The sequence below is a fragment of the Vicugna pacos genome, chromosome 1 (genome assembly GCF_048564905.1).
Source record: "Vicugna pacos chromosome 1, VicPac4, whole genome shotgun sequence".
Classification (NCBI taxonomy): domain Eukaryota; kingdom Metazoa; phylum Chordata; class Mammalia; order Artiodactyla; family Camelidae; genus Vicugna; species Vicugna pacos.
This window is the reverse complement of record NC_132987.1, coordinates 324,748-346,734: the sequence shown is the minus strand read 5'-3', so window position 1 is coordinate 346,734 and position 21,987 is coordinate 324,748. Positions and strand designations below refer to the sequence as shown.

The 21,987-nt window shown below is 50.3% G+C and overlaps 1 protein-coding gene and 2 long non-coding RNA genes across 3 annotated transcripts in view; all 3 read right to left on the bottom strand.

Moving 5' to 3' along the window:
• The window catches only part of LOC140699097 (uncharacterized), a 40,796-nt gene extending 36,233 nt beyond the window's left edge, over positions 1–4,563 (bottom strand). The window contains exon 1 of the mRNA XM_072970889.1: positions 4,287–4,563. The gene's annotated coding sequence lies outside the window, so the exon portion shown is untranslated. The remainder of the gene's footprint in view (positions 1–4,286) is intronic.
• A 1-nt stretch (position 4,564) lies between these two features.
• LOC140699137 (uncharacterized) lies at positions 4,565–12,681 on the bottom strand. The gene is made up of 7 exons (XR_012077144.1): positions 12,628–12,681; positions 9,501–9,629; positions 9,025–9,157; positions 8,584–8,637; positions 8,113–8,307; positions 6,235–6,344; positions 4,565–4,839 (listed from the first exon to the last, which is right to left on the bottom strand). It is a non-coding gene; the product is annotated as an uncharacterized lncRNA (long non-coding RNA).
• A 3,791-nt stretch (positions 12,682–16,472) lies between these two features.
• LOC140699147 (uncharacterized) lies at positions 16,473–21,606 on the bottom strand. The gene is made up of 4 exons (XR_012077154.1): positions 21,400–21,606; positions 19,321–19,441; positions 18,857–19,055; positions 16,473–16,728 (listed from the first exon to the last, which is right to left on the bottom strand). It is a non-coding gene; the product is annotated as an uncharacterized lncRNA (long non-coding RNA).
• Between the last annotated feature and the right edge of the window lie 381 nt (positions 21,607–21,987).

Genomic DNA, 21,987 nt, shown 5'->3' with positions numbered 1-21,987 from the left:
AGAAATTCCTTTCACCTGGGATCTAGAGAGACTTCTTCAGAAAATGTGGCTTTGGAGACGGCCAAAGACATGGGTGGAATTTTGGCAGAACAGGATGTAAGGAATTTAAAAACTTATTCTATAATTCATATAAAAATTCAAAGGATCCCAAAAATCCAAAACAACTTTGAACAAGAAAAACAAAGTTGGAAGACTTGCACTATCTGATTTTCAAACTTTTTTTATAAAGCTACAGTAATCAGAAATTATGATGTTGGTGTAAAACAGGAAAATAGAATAATGGAACACAATAGAATGTTCAGAACTAAACCAAGACTTATACAGACAATTGATTCTCAAAAAGGATGCTGTGGAGAAATGATCTTTTCAGCATGTAGTGCTGGAACAATTAGATAGTGATACGCAAAAAAAAAAAATGAACTTTGATCCACACCTCACAAAATATACAAAATTTATCTCAAAATGGATCATAGATCTTAATAGGAAATCTAAAACTATAAAACAGCTAGGAGAACAAGCATAGGCTTAAGCTTTATGGCCTTGGGTTTGGCAAATTTTTCTTTGCTATGACACCAAAAGTATCATCTATTTTAAAAAGAAACTGATAGAGTGAACTTTATGAACATGAAGACTCTTCAATGCTCTTCTAAACACTGCTAAGCAAATGAAAAGACAAGCCATAGACAGAAGCTATTTGCAGATCATATATCTGATAAAGGTCTCTCTTTGTATCTGATCCAGAATAAAGAGGTCTCAAAATTCAATAATAATTCAAACACCTGAATGAATGAGGCCAGAAAACACACTTCAGTAAAGATATCCAGATGGATAATAAGCATATGAAAAGATGCTGATTAAAGGTGTCATTAGTCATTAGAGAAATACTTTTAAAAACCACAGTGAGATACTAGTTCACATACATACTAGAATGAATACAGTTAGAAAGACTGACCTTACAAGGTGCTGGCAAGGAAGTAGAGCAACCAGAACTGATACACACCACGAGGAATTTACAATAGTACAACCATTTTGGAAAAGTCTTTAACAGATTCTTTTAAAAAGGTAAACACCTATGTACCATATAATCCAGACATTCCTCATCTGGTGCTTTAGAAAGGAAAAGCATATGTCCATACAAAGACTTGTAACCAAATATTCACTGCTATTTTATTTATAATAGCACAAGTTGTAAATAACCCATGCATCCATCAAGAAGTAAATGCAGAAAGAAATGATGGTCTATACAAACACTGCTCACAATAAACTCTTCAGTAAAAACTCAGCACTAAACAATACTCTACTATAAGACAAATAAGCTATTAATACAGCAACACAGATGATTCTCAAAATAATTACACTGAATGAAAGAAGTCAGACAACATAGAGTAGATACTGCATGAATCCATTCATATAAGGATCTTGAAAATGCAAACCAATATGTTGTGATAGAAAGCAGATCAATGGTTCCCAGGGGAAGAGATGGGGAGGGAGGGAGGGACAACAAAAGTCAGGAGAGAAGCTTTGTGGGTGATGGGTATGTTCACTGTCTTGAGTGTGGTCATGGTTCCTTGGGGATATACTTACGTCAAAACGTATTAAGCTGTACACTTTAAACGTGTGAAAATTATTTTGCCAAGTATACCTCAAAGCTGTTTTAAGAAAAAAGGCACTTTAGTCCTGATCCACCTCAGCGCCTGATTGGAGTGACATGATCAGTCCCTCACACTGTCTGCCTAACGGGAAGGTAGAAAAGCTCTCACGGAAGATAACATGGATTTTTCATTTGCAATGTCTGCCATGTAATAAAGAATTTCTAGACATGCAACATGTCCAGACTATATGACAGATAACATGAGAATAAGGAGCATTAGACAAAGGATGCAAACCCCAGGTGATGTAGGCATCAGAGTTACCAATAAAGGCTATAAAATACTTTTAATATATTCAAGAAAATAAGGAAATGATGGGACAATAGATAACAGGGTAGAGACTTTCACCAGAGAAATATACTGGAATGTATTTTTAGGAAAAATCAAACTGATACTCTAGAACTGAAGCTTTCAGCTCTGGAAACAGGTAAACAGAGCTAATTAGGATCCCTTTTAAGTAAAACTTTCAGTAATTCTGGGTAAAATATAACAACAAATTAACACAGAGCTAACTATGGAGAGAGAAGTTCCCTGATGACAATACAAAGAGGACACTTAAAGCCCAGAGTGGTCATCTTGTGAGCTGATGCCACCGCACCCTGGAGGGAAGGGGTTTTCATCTGCACATAAATAGGGATACAATGTCCATGTAGGAAAAAGGGTCCATACCAGATGTAGAAGACTCTTCCTCTATATCTATATAGTCAGAGACAGAGATGTAAAGTGGCAGCAGAGGTCACAGTGACACAGGGCCCTGGGCCAAGGAGTGTGAGCACCTCTGCAAGCTGGGAAAGGTAGGATGACGAATCCCTCCCAAGAGCCTCGGTGTGGAACTTAGCCTTGGCCACTCGTTGGTTTTAGCCCACTGACATTGACTTTGCACTTCTGCACCCTAGAACAGTGAGAAGATGAATGTGTATTGCTTTAAGCCACTGAGTCTGTGGTCCTTTGTTACAACAGCAATAGGAAAGGAACTCAGGAACCAATATGAACTTGAACCACAGGCTGCCTGCTGTGCTGGCAGGAAGTCCTTTGTCTCTGATCCTGGGGGATTGTCCTGTCCTCTGGCAGCATCCACAAACTACCTCATGCTAACTTGGCAGTTTGCAGAGGGTTAAATCTTATCCCTGCACAGTTCTTCATATTTAGTTAATAAAAATGATGGTGTCATCATGGGTATTTTTCCATCTTTTAAATACCCTTCAGTCTTCTAATAAAGCTACTTCTAATTAAGAGACCGTGTAAATAGTTTTCAATCTTCATAATAAATAACTGTGGTTTTATCTGGTTACTTAAATTATGAATAATAATGTTCACATTTGTAAAAGTTACTAAAATCAACATTGTTTAATGAAAATATCATTTCTTTTTGCATGAACATGTATTAACTACAAGAAATGTTCCATGCTTTCTTCTACGATTTACTGTTAGAGCCTTAAAGAATAATATTTCCCTCAAAAGATATTACGGCAAAGGGATTTCTTTTGGTGGAACTGTTCCGGCATCAAATCTGGTGCATGTCTCAGGCCACTGGCAACATAGAGATGATAGAAATTAGGAGGCATTATAAACACAGAATCATTTTTAAAGGAATTAAAAAAACTGGATGTGTGTAAACAAAGAATCAGAGAATATTCTGGTGTAATAAAAGTATTTTTCAGCTTAAGCAAGACATGGGGTGAATAAATCTGAAATGAAAAAACCACCCAGAGATTAGCAGCGAGTCATGCATGCAGTGTGAATGATCAAAACCAAGTTGTTTCCAAACCAGTGTGCAGGCTTGATGCCTTCATGAATCAAATCTGTGTGGCACCAGGCCACCTCGAATACATGTTGATGAGGTATTTATAAGCCCTTCACCATCCCAAATCAAAGCCCACGCACGAGCCACAAGACCATCACCTACACATTTGGAAAACACACAACATGGTGAATAGCGCTTTTCTTGTTCAGTAGCTGGTGGCAGCGAACTGTGAGCAGACAGAGATACAGGGACACAGAGGCACCTCCCCTCACTCAGCTGATAAACTTCCGTGCATCCCTGGGGACAGGATTGTCATAAAATGCACCATGGATTGATCCTCCTCCTAGGAAAGGAACCGTAGTGCTGTCATTAGGTTTGAGCAGGGGTGGGTGGAGGATCTCAGAAGAGTTGTTTCAGCACACCAATAGAATTCTTGGCCACCGTGACCACGAAAGACAAGTCCCCTGCCATCCCGGTAGGCACTTGGGCTCCTGACAAAAGCTGGGCTCAGTAAAGGGTTGAGTAGAAGGCACAGACCTCAGGGATGCCCCAGCAATAGGCAGGAGGTAGGGCCTGGTTTATACTGCTCTGGGTGTATCCCAGACTCATCCGAATACGAAATCAGAAATTTGCAAAACAGCAGAGCTGGGGTGGATCATCTACTCCAGACTCCTCACCTTACAGTTAAAAGGGTGGCAACCCTGACAGGCAAAGCAACGTGCTAAAGGCAGAGCGTGGAAGTCGCAGTGCCAGATGAAACGCAGCGTGCAACCCCCGTTCAAGGCCGCTGACTCTGACGACGGGGCCAAGGTTTCCAATGAGGAGAATAAGACAGTGTAAATACTTTGTTCCCCCTAAAACCCCAAATGTTTTTTAAAGGCACAAAAACTCACCTTAACTAGATCTCTTCTGAGGGGGCTCTCTTCTGCTTCTTCGTCTTTCTGTCTCCATTTCCCTCTCTCAGACACAAACACATTCAGTTTTGTGAAAGGGGACTTCCTTCCATACAAAGACAGACTTCACATCTTCAGAAAGATACCTGAGAAAGCACGTTTCTCAATTCAAGTCTTTGTGTGAGTTCTGGGCAACTGGCTTATTTTCTAGAACAATCGGTAGTTACAAAATCAGGAAATCATCTTCCACAAAGGCAGAGTTCTGGTCCGTGTTGATAAAGTTGGGGATGTCACATTTCATGAGTCTGTTCGGCTCCTCCTCTGGCCACCTGCTGCATCTGATGGCTTCCTGGAGCCGAATAACACTGTAAAGGGCTATGGTAGGGATACCAGCTTTGGCCTTGTCCAAGTGGTCCACTTCATTGATGTAGCAGTGAAAGAGGGACCTAGATTCGTCATTGCACTGCCAGAGAACACCTTGGGCAGCAGCGGTCTTCCAAAGTCTGACACAAAGCTGTTGAGTCTAAATCTCTTCTCGGGAGACTCTGCATTGCTACAAAGAAAACCAAAATAAAATATCGTTCACAGTGTTGCTCGGTGACCTGAAGAATCATAGTTTTTGCCATCTACTGAGAGTAAATCCCTGCACAGAGCATGCTGACATGCACTGGAATTGAAAGACATCACTTCTGAACTCATACAATTAAACCCAAGGCAAAAGTCTAAAGTGAGGGCCCATGGACCATCCTAAAAAGACATCGTTCCCTGAGAATCCTCAATATTGGTGCCTCGCACACCAGTGTTTCTCCGTGGGACACTCAGATCTCTTCATCAGGATTCGTTAAAGTGCTTCTTAAAATGCAGAATTCTGGGGTGCACACCCTCAGAGTCTCCAGAGGTAGCGACTGGTAGTCTGTATTTTCATAGCCACCAGGATAACTAAACATGCTCAGGTTTAGCACCGCAGTCTACATCGGGTCACCTGAGCATCGACAATTCTGTCTCACGGGATGGGGGGTGCCATGTGTGTCAGGGTGCTGTCCTACCCATGTGTCTCCCCTGATTCTCAGAACTGACAGTGCTGCCCCATTGGGCACGAAATACCACCGTTTCACAATGCATACACAGGGCGCCCGACTGAAAAACAATCAGTGATAGGAGAGGGGACAAAACTCAGCTTCCTGTTACCTTGTTTCACTTACTGTGGGACGAGTGATCAATTCAAGGGTAATAAATCAGTGAATGAGTGAATAACATGACTCGCGTTAGTCCCACGAGTGCCTGGAAGAGCAAGCCTGGGCACATTGAGAACCATAACAGCCCATCTACTTAAATGTCATCCTCCACAGATCTATGTAAAGGTTACTTCCACCCAGGCAGTGACTCCAGAAGGGCAAGAATCACGTATGAACACACTCTCAAATCCAGAACAGAACCTGACAACAATTAGGCTCTGGAGTCTGTGTTTAGCGAGTGTGGAATCTCAGTGATTCCAGCTCTTACACCTTGCCTTCCCATCCCACCACACACGATATGGCCCTTATGTCCAGTTCTCCCGGGGCTGGGGCCACGGAACCCATTTATAGGACTGGAAGAATCTGATCATTTAAACCATCCCCCAGATTATCATCAAGAGTCACCTGCATTTCAGGGATCAGTAATCCCAGAAGCTTTGCAGTTCAGGCAGCTGAGGGATTTTTATATCAGCTCTGTCCTCTACTGTGACTGCCTGGGTGACATCAGACAAGGAATTCTGAAAAGCCTGAACTTTTCCTTTCAGGAATAATCTAATTAACAAATCTCGTTGACCACTCAACAAATGTGATGTGAAGATCAATAATTTACACAGGAGTACAACATTCACTAGGTCGTGGATTTAGAATCAGAGGAAAATCATTTTAGAAAGATTGACAGAATGTAGCTTTAATGCGAATTTAAGTATTCTTACCTTTCAGTAAATCATCTTCCCCTACTTATCACTTCACCCAAGTTTAAAAGATGTCTGAGAACAGGGATGAGTGTGTCAGCAATCTGAGACCCAATAACCTAAAATGTCACCTAGGAAAAAGAGGGGAGTAACACATTTTTAAAAAGCATGGTGAGGATGGCGGGGCCATCCCCAACCCCAGACTAAGAAGCTCTGAGTAATAGCTTTCCTGCCTGCCTGGGGCATCAGATGATGTGAAAATCCACCCAGAAACCTCACTGTCCAGCAGCTCTTCCATAACACAGGCTACACTTTCTCAGAATTAAGAATTGCGTCCAGTAACCACTTCGCTGAAGAATAAAGACAAAGGAGAACAAGAGAGTTCTGCCCCTCCCAAGGGAGAGCCCAGACCTCGGGCTGCATGCACTGCGCCCACCTCCCTGGAGAAGAATAAACTGGAGAAGGGCGTTCTGCGAAACTGCGGCAGCAAAGGTTGAGATGGGAACAAATTGACCAGCTGGCCAGGGACAGCCCCCTCCGTCGCTGCCTTGGCGGCTGCCTCAGCCCTCTCAGCCCATCCTGCCCACCTCCGGTGGCTAAGCTGTCAGAGAAATTGCTTTGCGACCTGGAGCAACAGAGGCTGCCCTCAGGCCAATCTGCGGAAAAGATGGGAGCTAAACCCCCAGCTCCCGAGCGGCAGGCTCCATACCCCCGCCAACACCCCGACGCCCCCGCACCCTACCGCAACCCCGGGGAAATATGACCCGAAGAAGTGTGACCTGGGAACGAGGGGCAGCAGAGGCCGCCCCCACGTCAGGCCTGCAGAGAGATTGGAGCTTATCCTCCAGCTCTCCAGGGGCAGCCCCTGTCCTCTCCACCTCCTGATCTCACCGCGCCCACCTTCCAGGAGCAATCAGACCAGGTGTGGGGTGTCAGGCGAATCTTGCGCCAGAGAGGACGTCCCCAGGCCAGGTCAGGGGAGAGGAGAAGAAGTGGCCCCATTAGGCGGGGCAGCCGGCCGTCGCAACTGCCTCTGCCCCTCGACCACATCGGGCCCGTCTCCCAGGAGCAAGCTGACCTGGAGACGGGCATCCGGCTTCTTGGGCAGCAGAGGACGCCCCCAGGATTGGTCACGGGGAAGAGGAGAGCAAATTGACAGGCTCCGCGCTGCAGGTCTTCTACCCCCGCCATCGCCACCCCCGCACCTTAAAGGCACCGCCCAGGGCGCCCCTCCCCCAGCAGGCTGAGTGGGACAGGTGCGTCTGGTGACCTGGGGCAGGAGAGGCCACTCCCACACCAGGCCATCGGGGAGACGGGAGCCAATCCACCAGCTCCCCAAGGCAGCCCCTACCCCCGCAGCAGCCACCACTCTTGCCCATGACCTCACAGTGGCCTTCTCTAGGGAGCAGGCTGACCTGGAGATGGACGTCCGACGAACTTGGGACAACAGGGACCGCCCCCAGGGCAAACCATGGGGGGAAGTGGGAGCAAATGGACAAGTTCCATGGGAAAACCTGCCGCTGCTGCCACCACCCCCAAAGTACCAAGTCCAACTCCCGGGGTCAGGCCGACTAGGATACACGCGTCTCATAACACAGGGCAACAGCGACCGCCCCCAGGACAAGACGCGGGGAAGATGGGAGCAAATGGTCCGCTCCCCCGCTGCAGGCCCCCGACCACCGCCACCCCTGCACCCTGACTACCCTGCCTCCCGCCCCCAGCAGGCAAAGTGGGACAGGGGTGTCCCGGGACCTGGAGCAGCAGAGGCCGCCTTCAGGCCACGCGGTGCAGACATGGAGCTAATCCACAGTCTCCTCCGGGGCAGCCTCCCTATGCCTGCAGCCACCACCTTACCAGCCCCCTGACCGCACCGCACCCATCTCCCAGGAGCAAGCTCACCTGGAGTCGGACCTCAGGCAAATCTCCGGCGGCAGACGTCGCCCCCAAGCCAGGCCGTGGGGGAGAGAAGAAATGGAGCAACTCCCTGGAACACATCCCCTGCCCCTGCCGCCTCCGCCGCCGCCTCCCAGGAGCAAGTTCATCTGGAGACCCGCGTCCCGCCTCTAGGGCAGCAGAAGCCGCCCCTGGCTCCGCCTCCGGGGAGAGCGGAGCGAATTGATCGGCTCCCCCGCGGCAGCCTCCCTCCCCCCGTGGGTCCCGCACCTTAACGGCCCCGCCCCCACTCCGCACTCAGCAAGCTGAGTGGGACAGGAGTGTCCGGCGACCTGGGGAAGAAGAGGCCGCTCCCAGGCCCAGCAGCCGGGACAAGGCAGCTATTCCACCCGTTCACCAGGGGTAGACCCGCTCCGCCCCTCTGCCGCTGCCACCGCCCTCTGACCTAACCGCCCCACCTACCAGGAGCAAGCTTACCTGGAGTGCAACATCTGGCGAATCTCCGGCGGCCAAGCCCCACCCCAGGCCAGGCTGCAGGGAAGAGAAGAAATCGATCGGCTTGCCCGGGCAGCCTCCCAACCGCCACCGCCGCCGCCGCCGCCCAAAAGCATTGCAATAGCCTACCGGGGTCAGGCTGACTGCAAGGATGTGCACTTGCCTTCTTATCCTGGCCAGGTCCCTGAGCACCTCCCTGCATCCCTACACTCCCTGCACCTCTGCACCCCTGCTACTCTCTGCAATTCTGCATCCCTCCACCCCCACATCCCCTGAAATGCCTGCGCCCTCCACAGCCCCTGCACCCCTGTCACCAGTTACACTTTTGCACTGCTTACACTCCTGCACCCCTGCATGTCCCACACACCACCTCTTGGGCCTTTGGCAGAGTCTCTGCTGTTAGACCAATGCACAGTGACTCACTCTTTGCCAGTATATGATGCATCAGTGGACGTCAGGGGTTGCCTGCAGGAAGGTACATGTTCCCGGTCACTAGCCTGGGCCACTAGGGTGATCTCTGTGAGGTCACCCAGGACGGGTTCAGAGATGCTGTTCTCTGGGAAGAGAGGAGTTGAAACCGGTCTTGAGGGCAGAGCTGTGCTCACCAGGCCGTCCACGCTTCATGTTTTACACAGGGCTTCGGAGAAGTGAAATGGATCCGGCCAAGTAATACCGGCCTGCTGTGAGCCCACCTCAGTCCTGGGCTCTGAGTCAGACCGACTGGCTCCCTCAATCAGGGCCCAGTTTGGGCACCTGAATGGTCCCTTTGAGGCATCCCAACAGTTCTCAGGATGAAGTCTGGCTGCTTCCACCCCATGGCCCTCCCTCCTACTGTGCTGGCCTCAGGAAGGTTCCTTATATGGGGAAGAAGGCAGCCCACACCCTACCCCACCCCTCACCTTTCTCTAACCCAGGCTGGTGCTCTCTCTGCCCCTCAGAGTCTGGGAAGCCATCCCTCTTCAGTTATGTCCCTTCTGAGATGGACTTGCTTCCACTCAATTCTAGGCGAGGATGCACCATGGAATGCACTGGGTAAGAGAACCAAAATAAATAATTTCTTCTGTGAGGTTGTCTGTTTATCTACTGGGGCTGGGCTGTGTGTAGTTTGCTACAGCTATTGGTGTGAGAGGCTAAAACAGCCTGTGTGTCCTTGTTTTCATCTCCCCGCTGTCTTTGGGTTTTCCCTAGACACTCCTGAGACATTTACTTCTGTTAGTATTATTCCTGTTATTACACACGGGCCCTACTGACATGGAGGTAAGGTGTTGGGGAAGCGGGACAGAGCAGGGCATCTGCAGTCCTGTGATTAGTTCTCATTGAGCCTGTGCCCTGAGCTGTGACCTCCACAAGTGTGTCTCTTTCCCCCCACCCCAATTTGGGTGACACAGAAGGGATTTCCCTTCTCCCAGGTTGGTTAGGCTCTGGTAAAATAATTTCTCATTAAAAAAACAAACAAAAAACAACTTCCCCCAATGAAACAGAATGTTCTGGGTGTATTTCAATACAGTTATTTTCTCCTCTCCAGGCAGGAAGCATGAGGAGTTATCCTCTGACCTTCATTCTGAGAACAGGACACGGTCCTGGATGTAAAATACATGAAAAAGAGCATGGGGCCCCTCTGACTGGCCCCCTGGAGTTGTCACACTCTGATTTCCCCACACTGAGCCTCCTGCTGGCCTCAGGGACCTGTTAAATCTGCCTGCCCCCGGGGTTCTTACAAAAGCAGGTTCTGCCTTGGGAGCTGTGACTCTCCAAGCCTGCCCGCTGTTCCCTTTGCAACCTCTCTAGGTTGGAAGCAGCTTTCCCCCTCAGTCTTCTGGGATCTAAGAAGAGCAGTGGGTTTGCAGCTCCCTCAGATCTGGTGTTATTTTCAGGACAGGAGGAAGAACTTCTGAGCTCCACACGAGCTGGACCAGAGGCTGGAATACTCCCTTCCTCTGCCACCGTGCAATCAGTGGCTGTGGTTCTAGCCGAGTTTCTGAAGATGTGGACTTAAACACACATATCCCAGCCCCCACAGGAGCACACAGTCCCATAAATCCCCCTAGTTTCCACTGGTAACTATGGAGCCGATGGGGACACGGGTTTCGGGACCACAGAGGCCTGACTGCACGACTTGCTCCGTGGCCTATTTACGTGGTTGCTCCGGGCCTTGTCTGAAGTGGCTTGCTTACCACACCTGGTACGTGGGAAACACAAAATAAGTACTAGAACCTTCACTTTTTCTCCCTCCAGGGCCTTCAAACGTAGAAAGTAATAAGTGAACTCAGACAGCCTAGTCACCCCAATGAGGTCCGTCCAGCCTGGCTCTCCTGAGTGATGGGCACTGACTTGCACTTTAACTCGGAACAGTAGAGGAACCGCCTTCCTCTAACTGGGCCTCTCCCCACACCAGGCACGCCCGCAGCTCAGACGGGGCCAGCTGCCCCACTGAGGTGTGTGCTGGTGGCTTCAGTGTGACCTGGCCCTGCCGGGACATGAACCTGCAGTGAGTGAGGTGGAGGGTCGGGTGGAGGGGGGGTCCCTTCTGGGGTGGCAGGGGGCCCGGTAGCACCCCTCCCAGCCTGGTGCCTGGGGCTCCCTAACACCTCCTACAGCTCCTGGGTTGGCTCCGGTCCTGGCCACTCCACACACCCTCCCAGTATCTTTTCATTATGTCCCTTTTCTGCTTTTATCAGCGAGAAGTGGCTTCTGTTGCTTGTTCAGTGAAACAGTACATCGGGAAACCAGACTACTTCTAACATCAGTAAAATACCAACCTCAGCTCGCCGGGCAGACCGTGCAGCACAAAGGCCTGAACAGGGCTGTGCGAACGGCTTACGTGAAGGGTCCTCAGCATCTGTCTTCAGAGATACAGAAGCTGATGGTTCAGGTAAAACCTCAGGGTGGGATTGAGGAATCCAAAGCTGGTTGGTTTCAAAGGCTAATTGGTCAGACCAGACCCCTGAGCTGTGGTCAGAAGCCTGGCTCACCGTCATGCAGACTCAGCGCCCTAAGTGCCGGGTGGGGCCGGTGCTGTTCCCTTTGCAGGCTCTCGTTGGGGATTCAGTGTAGCCCCTTAAATACAGCAGAAATTCCAGCCCCATTAGCCCCCACCCTGAGTGTTCCATGACACAAATCCCGGGAGTGTTTAATTTTCATCTTTGTTTAGGAGGATGAAGGTGGTTCAAGAGAAGACATAAATTCACACTTAGTGACACAAGGTCACAGCCAGTACTTCCTCCACGGAGAGCTATGTGCTCCCACAGTGGTGGCTGGGGGCTGGGCAGAGACCCTCTGCTGGTCCCAGAAGGACTCGCTCCTCTGGCCACAACTCATGGGTTGGACAGCAGATCCAGAGGGTGACAGAGCATCTTTCCTGGGAATTTGGAACTGACACATAGAAATCAAGTTCACTCATCTGGAGTTTGGCGGAGGGGAGGGGCAGTGGTTGGAAATCAAATGAAACCAGAGCATGAGAGAAACTTAGAAGTGAAAGAGCGAGAGACAGAGAGACTGAGCTTGTGAGAGCAAATAGTCAGAAAGAAGGCAAACAATCAGGGGACAGAGGAATTCCAGCTCCTGACTGTCTAGTCTGTCCCAGCCCATCAATGACCCCGCGAGATGTTTAATAACATTCCAGTTTTGCAGATTAGGAAACAGGCTGAAAGAGGTGGGGGCTGGGTTTGGGTGCACAGTTAATTCAATTGCCACTGGACCCCACACTTCCCATTGCCTGAAGGCACCCTAATCCTCACTGGGACCCCTGTGGTCCCCTGACAGCCCAGCACCCTGATCAAAGGGACCCTGCGGGAGTGGGAACCCCTCTTGAGTGTGGAGAGTTCCCTGCCCCGAGATGCCATGCATCAGCAAGCTCCCGCTCACCCCAGGTTAACATCAGCCCAGCTGTACAGTCTCCCAACCCGCTTCCCTCCCTGCCAGGCACCCCCATCCTTACCACCGAGTGTACTGCAGGAATTCAGGCACAGGGATGCCCAAATCAACACGAGCCCACCGGCTATAGAAACAGCAGACTCCCAGCCCTACCTGGGTTGCGAGGGGACAGAAGGTGTCCTCAACTTTCATGTGTCTAAGACAATCTTCTTCAGCTGGAGGTTCTAGAGAAAAATAAAAGGTCCAAAACATAGTTCGGTGAGGAATTCCTCCAAGGACCTGACTCCAGTGTCTACAACCATGTGTACCTACCCCCGGAATTGGGGTGAAGGTGGATTATTGATCAGCACAACCCCTGGTGGCCCAGCTCCTTGGCTTGGCTGCCCAGAGGGGGCTGGGGGAATGGGTAAGGCCAGGGCACTCAGGAAAAGCACAGAGGACCTGACCTCTCCCTTCTGCACTCGTAAACCCTTCCCCAAATCTCAAGGCATTGGACAGAGATCCGCCACAATAATGAGATGCTCCCATCTCTTCACTCACTCCTGTCGGTTCACTTACATGCTGAGCATCCACTGGGTCCCAGGACAAGACACATAGAATGGCTGATGGGACAGGCTTGGTCCTTCCCCCTGGAACCTGTTCAATCTGATCAAAGAATGATCACTCATAAAGAGTTTCTCAAAATTATACAGAGACCAAAGACCAACTGCAGAGTGAACCAAATTTAAAAATATATATGAAGATCCCCCAGTCTCCCCGCCTAAGGTTAACAGCATAAAGCAAAAAATTCTTGCCTTTAATCACCAGGGAAGTTGTCACCCCCTCTCAGGTGGAAAGGAGAGTTATTCTTTGAGCACGTCACAGAAGTGCTCCATCGGATTGGACCAGGGCATCTACATTCATTCAGCAAATGTGTATAAGCTCCTACTACATACGGGAATCTCCTAACTAGACCGTTCCCAAGGCTCTCGGGCTTTATCAGTCAACAAAATAGACATGACTCCCCATCACTGGGGGCTCTGAATTTTAGCAGAGGAAACAGGCAGCATGTTGGGGTAGCAAGAGTTTGGATAAATTTTTAAAAAAGAGTGATATGAGCAAACTCAGGTGATGGCGGTGTGGTGGGAGGCAGGCAGGAGAGAATAAGGCAATCCTGGCAGATCTCACAGAGTAATGAACTTGAAGCAGAATAGATCCGGAGGAAGAAGGAAGAGCCGGAGCCAGAGGCCCCCAGAGTGAGGGGGAGAGTGTGGGCAGAGAGGCAGAGCACGCCGGGTCCTGAGGCCTTTGTGACGACTTTGGCTCCTAATGACATGGTGACCCGTTTAGTGAGTTTTGAGGGGAGGGGTGATGTAGTCCAACTTATGCTTTTGTGTTTGTGTTTTTTGGGGGGAAGTAATTTATTTATTTTAATGAATGTGCTGGTGATTGAACCCAGGATCTCAAGCATGCTAAGCATGCGCCCTACCACTGAGCAACACCCACCACCCCCAATGTATGTTTTCACAGGCTCCCTCTGACTCTGTGTGGATGAGAGATTGTAGGAAAGCAAAGATGGAAACAGAAGGCTATTGGTATCCAGGAAAGGCTGAAGGTGGCTCTTAGGAGGGCGGGGAGCAGAGAGCAGGTATTTAATTAAGACAGAATATCCAGAATTTTCTAACAAGCTGGATTTGCTGTCTGTGAGTGTAAAAGAAAGAGAGAGAAAGGACATGGTTCCAACATCTGGGCCTGGACAATGGGAGGGATGTCCTCTCCGGATGGGAAAGGGGATGGGAAAAGGTGGGGCTGAGCAGGTGGAAAGGGGCTGGTATCAGCTCAGTTCTTCAATGTCATGGTTAAGGGGTGTGTTACATATTGCCACAGAAGTGCCTAATAGGTAGAGGAATCTGTTTTCTTTTTCTTTTTAACATTTAAAAAATATAATTAAACATATTAATTGTATTATGTGAATGATTTGGGAATTTTGTTTCATGCCAAGTTATATGTTATATAGAGCCAAATGGAGCATATATCAAAAAGGGGAGAAATGAGGGCTTTCACATAAACTGACTGTCCGTAACGTAGGTAAAATTTCAATAAAACCAGTCTTCAGGGCAAAAACCTCATCTCGGTGTTACATAAAAATAAATGAAAAACGACTATGTTGATGTACCATTATTTCATGTTACATAATAGCCCCAAACTAACAGTGTTTAACTATGAGGCTTGTAGAAATACTATTCGCTTTATTCACATAAATACAGAAGTGCAGAAATGTTCTAAGGTAGAATTAGCATCTTAGTGGAAATAATACATATTTGAGCATTTTACATGATATATATGTACTGATTCAAAATTTGGAAAAGTAATTTCATAGTAGAACATATGTATGAATGTGAAAGCAAGATGAATGAAAGGAAAAGAATGTGATGTGAGTCTCAGGGATAAAGGCTCAGATGGAAAGGGGAAATCAGGGAATTTTGGAGAAATCGAGAAATTGATGGCATGCCAATTTCCAAGGCTGGGTTGCTTCCACCAAAGGAATAGCAGAGAGAGAGAGGAGAGGCCCAGGAACCCACCCTGGGGAACACCCACAGTATATGTTTGGAAAAAACAGGAGACATTGGCAAAGGACCAGCCAGCAGGCCAAAAGCAGAAACAGACAGAGAGATGGGCTGGAGGTTGAGTGAAGCAGGAACACGGGGTAGGAGGGATGGAAGAGCTGGGTCAAATGCTGCCGAGGGGCCAAGCATGATGAGGAGTCAAAATTGACCACTATATTTAGCAACATGGGGTCACTGATGGCCTTGACAGGGCAGTTTCCATAGAGCGAGGGATCAGGCGAAAAGCCAGAATGGGTGTAAAAGGGGATGGCTCAAGAGAAGATGCAGACAGTGAGTTTAAACAACTCCTTAAAGATTTGCTGCAAAGACACAGGGTGGCAATTGGTGGGGGTGAATTAGGGTCAAGGAGTGCTGTTGGTTTAAGAGGATGGACGTTTATATACTGATGGTGCCAACTAGCAGGAGAACAAAATAGATGAGACAGTGAAAGAGAGGATGGTTTTGGGAGTGACAACCCAGAGAAGATGGGAGGGATGGGGCCTCGGGGACTTTTGGAGGAACTGGCTTTCGATGCCACTTTTAATAAGCGGTGGGGCACCGAGAGTGAGGTCACAGGCATCAGAAGGCGAGCGGATGTGCTGGGAGTTGCTTGTGAAATTTCTCTTCTGTTGGCTTGTTTGCTTGTTCAAAGTAGAAAACTAACCTTACCAGCTGAGGAACAAGGAGGAAGAAAGAGTTACTGGAGCCATGAGCAGAAGATAAGAAAGAGCCTTCCAGGGAGAATGGGACAGTAAAAAGGGCAGGGGGAGGCGGGGGAGTGCGCTCCCAGAAAGTTACATTTTCTCTTTGACGTCCCCAAATGTGTGATGTGTTATTACCCTTCCTGCTGTCTACAAAATAAAAATTAATTATGCTTCAGAGGAAATGCTATTTCATTCTAAGAGGCTGCCTGTTTCTCAGGAATGGTCATCTTAAACTGCAAATATTACAAACAATGTTGAAAAGATGAACCTGTGTACCTAAAATCCCCTATTTTCTATTAATCTGTTTACTACTTAGTTCCCCTATCAATAACACATAACAAATACTGCCATGATGGAGGTACATCGATGCTTAAAAGGAAATGAGATCTGTATCCTTTTGCTAAATTCCATGGCTTCCTTAATATGCAGTTCCACTTGGAATTTAGGAATGTCTGGTATAAGAAGTGAGAAACAGTTTGAGAACATCCCGGCTCAGAATTATACATCACAACCACATCTCACAAGTATATACAGCCGTAAAAAAGTTTAAAAGCAAAACTCCGTAACTACTCTTAAAGAACTTTGCAAACCTGGGCCTGCCAAGATGTTTCCAAACTGGAAAGGAACTCCAATCTCTTGCCTGGTACCGGACCAGAGGCTGGCCAGCCTTTTCTGTAAAAGCGAGAGAGTAAATATTTTCAGTTTTGCAGATCATTTTGTTGTAACCATGCAGGTAGGCAATAAGAAAGCTAAGAGCACTGGGAGATAGGAAACAAACGGGCATGCCCACACTCTCCCTTCCACTCAGGGCAGCTTCTCTGTGGTGGGGAGCTTTGCCACAATCACTTGCTTCTTTTTTCCATTGGTTTCTTTGTTTCCACCTTACTGCTCGAGCTCAGAACTTCAGGTGGGCCTGGTCCTTCAGCATCCATGCAGAGAAGGCTGAGCGGGGTTGGGAACCCCACCTGATGGAGAAGAGAGATTACTGGGAGGGACATTGTGGAGGCCACCATGACACGAGACAATCACACCTTCCAGGGTGAAAGGGAACGAAGACAAGGGAAGGACACAGTAGTGGGACCCCTAGGTCGCCTGCCAGGCTTGTTCTCCCTCCACGGCAACCATGGGGGCCTGGGGGGTGTTGGGCTTCAGCTACGGTGATTAGGATGAAGGGACTCAATATAAAGGACCCTCCAACTCCTCACTAGGTTCCAAACGCAGCCCCTCTAATTCCACCCTCTGAGTTTCTGGAACTCTGCTGGAAGAATACATGAGCAGGCCAGAACCAGAGCCCAAGCCAAACATGACAGGGGTCTCGTGGGGCTGTAACCCCATGCTCAGTGGTCGGGGACTCCTTGCAAATCTGCAGAAATCCCTGTTCCACCTCATTCCTGGGAGAAACCCCAGATCTCCTCCTGCTCTGTCTGTTCTTCTCTTGAGGCTATTGTCCTGGAGGGATGCTGAGTCCTTGAACCTGGTCCTCCAAACGTACATAAGCAGCCTGTTCAATAAAACAAATTATGCACTTTTTCACATTTGCCAGTTTTTTGATTCCAGAAAGGCTGTGGGACTCATTCTCACAGTCTCCTGTGCCCCCACCACATGGTGGCCCTCTGCTCATGTAAACACGATTTCCCACAACTGCACCCTGCCTTCCAGCTTGTCAGAGGGGAGTGTCCCACAAAGACACAGGTGTTTGTGAGGATCCTGTCCCCCAGCAGAAAGCCTGCTCCTGGAGCCACGGACAGGGATCTGGCCTCCTAAGCCGCTCAGCTCTAATTCAAAGCCTAAAGTGGGGGCCCCGAACATTGCTGAATGACTTTCTGAATCTCCTGGACTGGAGGGGACTGATTTTCTTTCCAGGAATGGAGGTAGCGCAGCCTTCATTTTCAGGGCTGACCTTGACGATGGATCTAGTTCCCCCGACTGCACCGCAGGAAGGAGTGGCCCTTCCATCCCACAGGTTGGAGACCCAACCCAAGGGAGTACTGAAGCAGTGCATTGCTGCCAGGTCCAGCATCCCTGCAGAGTGGCCTCTGCCCTTGAATGACCCCCTTCCCAGGGCCTTTCTTGCCCGGACACCACCACACCCCAGGCTGTGCCAGAGCTCTGGGGCTCTGCGTGTCCAGGGCACACAGGTGGCACCTGAGCCAGGTGTCCCCTGGGCCTCAAGGGAGAGAGGTCTGCTTCTGCATCAGGGGAAGGTGACCCCACAAGGCTGGCAGGACACTCTCAATATGGACCTCCAGGAGCCCTGGGAGCAGTTTCCCTGCAGGTGTTAAGAGCCATCATCAGGAGGGCAGGCCCCTCTTTGTGCAGACCATCCAGCAGTGCTGGGCCCACGTGCTGACCTCAGAAATCTACATGTCCCCAGGATACCCCAGGCAACCTCACAACTTCGTCACTTGGTGACCTGGGAACCACGAGCTCCTTGGCCATCCCATGAGGGTGGTCCTTGCAGGCATGGTCTCCAGGTTCTCCCGTTGAGAAATCCCCCTGGGTTTCTGTGGTCACAGAGCAGACACCAGAAGATTCTAGTCCTGCAGTGACCCCCACAGCAGTCAGCTCCCCTGTGCATGTCCAGGGACAAATGACAGCAATTTATTGCCAGGTACCGTGATGAACAAGGGGGTGGGATTCCATACTAAGTTCAGGATCCTGGTAACTCACTCTGCACCCCAAAAAGCTTCCATGAGAAATGTGTGTATTGGGATGTCTGTGCCCCTAGAAGAGCTGTTCCTGAGGGTTCCTGGGACCCTCCAGCCCCTCTCAAGGTTCTCAGATCCTGGGTCTAAATTTCTATCTGCCTCTTTTGGTGTATGGCCACCTGTGTCTTGTGGTCATGGATCACTTTATTGCATGACTTGGCATGTTCTTAGTGCTTGTCCTCCACCCCTGCACTAGACTCCCAAGATGTTCCCACTGACCCTTGGCTCCCTGGGTGGCTCAGGGGGCCCTAAGTCTGCACCCTTCACTCTCCTCCTCTACCCCCACCTCTGGGGCCACCCCTAGGTGGACTTGGAGGTGTTTGTAAATGAGTCTTACACAAGGACATGTCTGGACAAAGCAGGACCCCACCCCCGGAAAACACACCTGCTCCCTTCTCAGAAGAGGACCCCACAGCCCCACATTGCCTCCCAGGGGTCTACTCAGGACACAGTCCCCCAGTTCTGGGCAAGGTGTCTCCCTGGAATCCTTGCTTCCAGGAAGAGTCTCTCTGTCCTTCTTCAGAGTTTAGAGGTGTTCCCATGTCCCTGACCACCAAGATGCCCAGCACAGTCCCTTCAGTGACCTGGAGAGACAAGTAACTTATGTGGCCACAGGTCTCACAGGACACACCTGCTGGGACCCCAGGCTAAAGGGCTGTCCTTCTGCCTTCTCAGGTGTGGCTCCCGTGGTAACTTTTTGCAGGGGGCCCAAACGGGGAGTGTGGCCCAAAGCAGTTCATGGGGCTCTCTGGGCAGGGAAGACTTGGGCCAGGTGGCCTTGCCTGGTTTCCCTGCTGGGCCACTCTGAAAACCCCCGCTCCTCTGGCTGTGGCTGGAGGCCCCTCAAACCTCAGGGCGGGGCTCTTTCTCTCAGCCTCCACTGACTCCAAAGCCACGCTGGTGCTGGCGAGGGGAAAGAGCTTTCTTGCCTTCTTTTGGCCAAGTTGCCACAGGTGGATGCTGCGGGGAGCTGGACAGAGAGGTAGCACTTGCTCAGATGTGAGTGGTTAAGCAATTTGACACCCTGTCAACTAGCCTTAAACATTGGAATGAGGTCTTTCCCGGTAAAGCTGGAAGTTACTTTCAGTAACTTGTCTAAAGATTTCTCTTTTTTTTCCACTTAAAGACTCATAAAACCTCTCCCAGGTCATTCCTGGTATGGACCATTATCCAGGGATCAATCAGGAAATGCAGGAGGAGAGGGGTGGGGGTGGGGGAGAGGGGAGGTTAGATCAGAGCCCACGGAGAGGAGATGCCCCTCCCAGGAGCCTCACACTGGGCAGTGGCTTCTGGCATCCAGCTCTCCTGTTCTCAGGCCCATTCCATCTGCGGGGTTTTCCAAAAGCATAATGGTGGAAGGGCCATGGAGGACACCTAGAACTTCCAGAATAGACAGGGGGAGCAGAGTTACCATGCTGGCCCTGGGTTTGGAGACAGACCTGCAGTGGAGACCACAGGCTTCTGAGAAGCCAGTTTCGAAATAAAGGCAGTATGCACTGGAATACCTGGCTCGAGAGAGTGCTTCATCATAGACATGTAATTTACATAGTTCTCACCACTAAATTCTGTGTTCCCAACACGCTACATGAATGACGGCTTCAACACACATTCATTTCTGAGATGTGAAAAATTGTAGAGCCGCTCTTTCATCCTGCATAATGGGCATGGCTACACTTAAGAACACTTACCAAGATTTCTCAGCAAGAGCCAATTTCGAAATAAAGGCAGTTTGTGCAGGAAAACCCTGTTGGAGTGAGGGCTTCCCCATACACATGTAAGTTATAGAGTTCCCCTCACCATGAAACGCTGTTCCCAACATGCTACATGCATGAAGGCTTCGACACACATTCAGTTCTAAGCTGTTAGCATGTGGAGAGCCGCTCTTTCATTCAGCACAAAAGGCATGGTTACACCCAGGAAGATTTACCCAGATTTCTCAGCTGCTTCCTTCAGCCAGATTCAAAATAAAGGCAGTTTGTGCTGGGAAAGCCTGTTGGAGCGTGTTCAGAGCTGTTTCGGGCTCTGTCCCAGCTGGAGGGTGCAAAGCCCAACCTCCAGAAAGAGGGACCAGGACCCCACCCGCCAGGTGGTGTTGCCTTTGTAGGGGAACAGTGATCTTTGGGTAAGATATATTGCGGCTCTCTCTAAAAACTGCTTTGACTTAAGTTTGCATCCTAGTCACCAGTTCCAGGACAACAGAAAAGGCATACCCTACATCCCTTTGCACTCAACTCTTCCCAAAAGAGCAAATATTTGTCCATGAAAATACCAGCTGCTCTTCTAAGGCCCACTAAATACCCAGCAGTGTGGGCGGTGCACTCTTGATCAGGGACAGGTGGAGAGGGAACAGCGGTCCTCCAGCAGGCTTGGCCTGGTGTGGCAGCTGCGCTGTGGGTGCGTGGTGGGGAGGGAATGCAGGGAATCCTGTTTGAGGGGCCTCTGTGCACGCCTGCATTATAGTCTGAGGTTTCATACAAAGGCTCCAGGCATCCTAACTGGTCAGATACAGCCCCCACCCTTGGGCTGGAACCACCAGGAGATAAGTACCTGTAACAGGGACGGTGCCTGGTGTGGGGAGAGGTCATGGGACACTCCGGGGGCAGGGGCGGTGGTGCTGGGGAAGGCAGGGGATGCAGTGAAGGGTGGAGGGAGCAGGGTCCTTTGCTTGGGGGTGCGAGTTCTTTGGGAGACCACAGGGAATGGCACACATCATCCCCACCCTATACCCCAAATTCCTAGCCCCGCCAACACAGGGGCTGCTCTGCACCCTCTCAACGTGGCTCTCCTGTAAGACCGCACCCAACCAGGCATCTGGCACCCTGCCCTACCTCCCCTCTTGGGACAGATCCCGTCTTCTTGGAAACTGCCTAGCAGCGCGTATTCAAGGCCGGCAGCCGGCCTGGCGGATCTGCACTTCAGGTGCCCTACCTGGCCAGCCGTGCCTGCCTGGGCTCAGTCCTCTATCTTGCCCACCGGTAGCCTGGGTCCACTTCCGGTGCAAGCGGAGGCCGCGGAGCCCAGGCTGAGCCCCGCACACAGACAGGTGAGGGTGCCCCCGCCCCGCTGCCCCGCCGCCCCGCCCACTGTTGGCAGCATTGCCCCAGCCTCCGGCCGGTGCCACCTGCAGCTGAGGACCTCCGCGCGGCCCTGCCCGCCCCGGCCCCACCCAGCTGCCCCATAAGCCTCCCCCCACCCCCGTCCTGGCCGCGCCCTTGCTCCCATTGGCTCCGAAAGTTCTGCCCTCGCACGTCTAGCCTCGGGAGGACGCAGACGCAAGCGCTAGGGGAGGGCCCCGCGGCGTTGCCATGGATACAGACGCCGCGCTCCTCGCGGGCCGGCGTGCGCTTCTGGGGCAGGCAGCGGGCTCCGGAAGTGTGCAGCTGCCCGGGACCATGGCGGTGTTTGCTGCTGGGGATGGCGGCTTGCTTGGCCGGGCCACTAGTTCTGGCCGCGTCAGTCGGCGGCCGACATCCTTTCTGGGGCGACGTCTCACAGACGGTAAACGTACGGCAGCGC